Genomic DNA, 3,896 nt, shown 5'->3' on the forward strand with positions numbered 1-3,896 from the left:
ATGTATGTATGCATGTATATATATATATATATATATATATTAATGTCCTCATATCTAAAAATAAGAAATAGGGAAAAAAATTTTTTTTTCAAATTGATGAATAATTAAATTATTTGATTTAAGTTTCTCATAAAGTATTTATTATTTTGATCTTCTGATAATTACAACAATTATCTAACACTGTTAATAGGTTGCAGGGAGAAAAAATAACAAAGACTTAAAAAATTTTTTTTTTAATTTCTCCCTCTGATAAAGAAACTATTTGATTAGATGGTCTGTTGTTAAGTACAGAGTTGATTATACAGTGTAGATGCTGGAATAAAAGTGTGATAAAATAAATTCTGTTCACGTTTGTAAGCTAGACAATTAAGGAAAACAGTCAGTAAAATCACAGCAACATATTTTGTATTCTAAATTGTGTTTTATGTTTATATAAAAAAAAAAGCAGCTTTTTTTGTCTTTAAAAATTTTTAGGTGAGAAGCAACAAGTGAAGTTGGTGAAAATAATCTGTCTTTTTACTTGTTTTAGTTACTGGATTGTGGCCATGCTGGAACACTCTCTTGAAAGGTTTTACTTTAATAAATCAATGTCAGTACTTATGTTTGTCTTAAAGTCTGGTAATTGTTTCATTAAATGCTTTTGTTGAACTGCTAAGTTGCAGAAATGTAAAAAAAAAACACCAACAATTGTCAAGTGGTGATGGTGAAGGACAAACACACACACACACACACACATATGATGGGCTTCCACTCAGTTTCCATCAACCAAATTCACTCAAAAAAATAATAGATGACCCCTGGCTATTGTAAAAGACATGTACCCAAGGTGCCATGCAGTTGGATTGAACCCAAAGCCATGGGGTTGCAAAGTGATCTCGTTAACCACACAGCCATGCCTGTGCATTCACAGTTGGTAGGTTTCTTCTTTTTCAAAAAATGAATACAAAGACAGCCGTGGTTAAGATGTCTACTTCATAATTAAATGATCTGGGATCTAATTCCTCCTCACAGTGCCTCAAGCAATTAAGTTTCTTTTGTAGAATGTAATCATGGCTTAATCAAATACCTTGTGAGTGGAATTTGGTTAACGGAAACTATGAGGAAGCCTACAGCATATGAATAGATGTGTGCATGTAGGAAGGTGCATGGCTTAGTGGTTAGGGTATTCAGCTCAGGATCGTAAGGCCTTGTGTTTGATACCTGGTAGCACATTGTGTCCTTGAGCAAGGCACTATATTTCACATTGCTCCAGTTCACTCAGCTGGTAAAACTGAGAGTTGTACCTGTATTTCAAAGGGTCAGCCTTGTCACATTCTGTGTTATGCTGAATCACCTTGAGAACTACATTAAACTGTAGGCGCAGTTACCTCCCCTGACGGTAGCTATCTAAATAACTCACCGCTAGATGGCACAGCATGTAACTTTGAGGTTCTGGCACTTAGCCCTTTCTCTTTGTCAATCGTGACTGCAGTGTGTGAGGACGTGACCTCCTTTAGCTCTTGCATAAGGCACATAACAGCTGATAGACATTGAGCAGATATAATGTAGGATACACAGAAGCTGAACATGGCCTTCCCCTCATAAATACCTTTCATGATTTATTCAACTTGTGTATATTTGTGACCTGGAGTAAAATCATTTAAAAGCTACAGCTTGGTTCAAGTGGATATTCATTGTACTGTGTTCTTTCTTTGAATGACATCTTCTCTTCCAGCTTTCTGAATAGAGTTGTTATTAGATAGCTTCCCCCAAGTGAAGCCACAACAATCTAAAAAGAGTACACGTGTCTGTGGAGTACCCAGCCACTTTCACATTAATTCCTCAAGCAAGCTGTTCTGTTGATCAGACTAATTGGAAACCTTGTCATCGTAATGGACAGAGTGCCAGTTATATGTGTGCCTGTGTAAGTAAGTGCTATGGATAGACCATAGTTAAGCTCCAGATTTGGTGATTATGCAAATAAAGAGTCCAACATAGGTCATATATCAGCGTGTGTATATATGAAAATTTTTTTTTTCAGAATGAGCTAAAAAACCAAGGCTGTGAAGATTTTAGGACATTTATAAATAGAAGGTCTTACAGCTGTTTCCAGGATATTTTATATATCCCTTCATTGGAGACAGTGTGAGAAAATAGTTAAGCAATAGTTAATTTAGATAAAATATGAAATAGAGAGTGAAGTGAAGGAATGAAAATAGATGTGAGATATGCAGGGATATTGCATTTGTAGATCCATTATTTAGGCAGCAGAATGGTAGACATATAAGATTCCAATACCTTGTGAGTAAAATCCAATAGTATTTAATGCCAAAAGTCTCAGTCATGGCCCAACACTCAAAAGGAACTCAGCCCCTTTGCCTCTGTGAGGGCCAATGTCTGAAAGGAACTCAGCCACTTTGCCTCCTTGTTTTGCATTTTGTACCCAAACTATTATCTATAATATATTTAACATGTCTAATTTGTTTATCTGCATAACTGTCTCTTTACCTGATCAATTTGGTCCCTCATATGACCTTTCTGTTGTGGAAGTGTGTGGCTTAGTGGTTAGGGTGTCAGCATCATGATCGTAAGATTGTGGTTTCAATTCCTGGATCGGGTGATGCGTTGTGTTCTTGAGCAAAACACTTAATTTCACGTTACTCCAGTCCGCTTAGCTGGCAAAAATGAATAACGCTGCGATGGACTGGTGTCCCATCCAGTTGGGGAACACATACGACATTGAAACCGGTAAACCGGGCCCATGAGCCTGGCTATGCTTTAAAAAGGGCGCATTCATTTTTTATTTATGACCTTTCTTTACCTTGGGGAATCGATCCCCTGTAAAGACTTTGGAGTCTAAGTTTCCATCTTTTGAGCGTTACTATCTTCTATATGGAGAATCTCTGGATCTCATCTGTCAACTATATGTGTGTGTGTGTGTTATATGAAAATATTTTTATATATATATATGCACACATAATATACATACATACACACACACACATACATATGTATGTATGTATGTACATATATACATATATATATATATATATATATATATATACACACACATATATACATAGAAATATATACATACATGCATACACACAAACACATATACATGTCTGTATGTGCGTCTGTACATGTTTTACCATTGTAAATTGATGCTTTGAATGCATCTGTTTTATGCCAAAATGTTGCTATCAATAACTAAAGATCAATAACGTAGAGCCAGACTGAAATAATTACTATGGTTGCTATGCTTGACTATAAAAACATTGATGGTGGTGCTGTAGCATGGCCAGAATCAAATGACTGGAACTTGTAAGAGAAGATAATAGAGTACAATGAGACTGAGGAATTGTAGAAAGTTCTGAACAATGGACTAAACTTCTTATAATATTCTGTTATACTCATCAATGTCCCAAGTTCAAATTCTGCAAGGGAAAGACTTCACTTTCCATCACTCTAAAATCAATAAAATAAGAACTTTAATTCAATGGAGAGGAAGCAATCAATCAATAGATTCCATGACAAATCTTTAGCTTGGCATCATGTAAAAAGTACCCTTGATGATACCACATGAAAAGCACCCTTGGCAGCGCCTTATGAAAAGCACCAGGGCCAGTGCCTTGTAGAATATGCCCAGGCTCATACCATGTAAAGTGCAGTCATGCTGGTGCCACTTAAGAAATGCTTCTACCAATGCCAGATAAAGAAGCACTGGCGCTGGCTTCATGTAAACACCATCCATACCAGTTCCACATAAAGCACCCAGTACACTATAAAGTGATTGGCATTAGGAAGAACGTCCAGCCATAGAAACCATGCCAAAAGAGGTGATATATATGTGTGTATACATACACACACACACACACACACATATATATATATATATATATATATATATATATATA

The sequence above is a fragment of the Octopus bimaculoides genome, chromosome 7 (genome assembly GCF_001194135.2).
Source record: "Octopus bimaculoides isolate UCB-OBI-ISO-001 chromosome 7, ASM119413v2, whole genome shotgun sequence".
NCBI classification, from domain to species: Eukaryota; Metazoa; Mollusca; class Cephalopoda; order Octopoda; family Octopodidae; genus Octopus; species Octopus bimaculoides.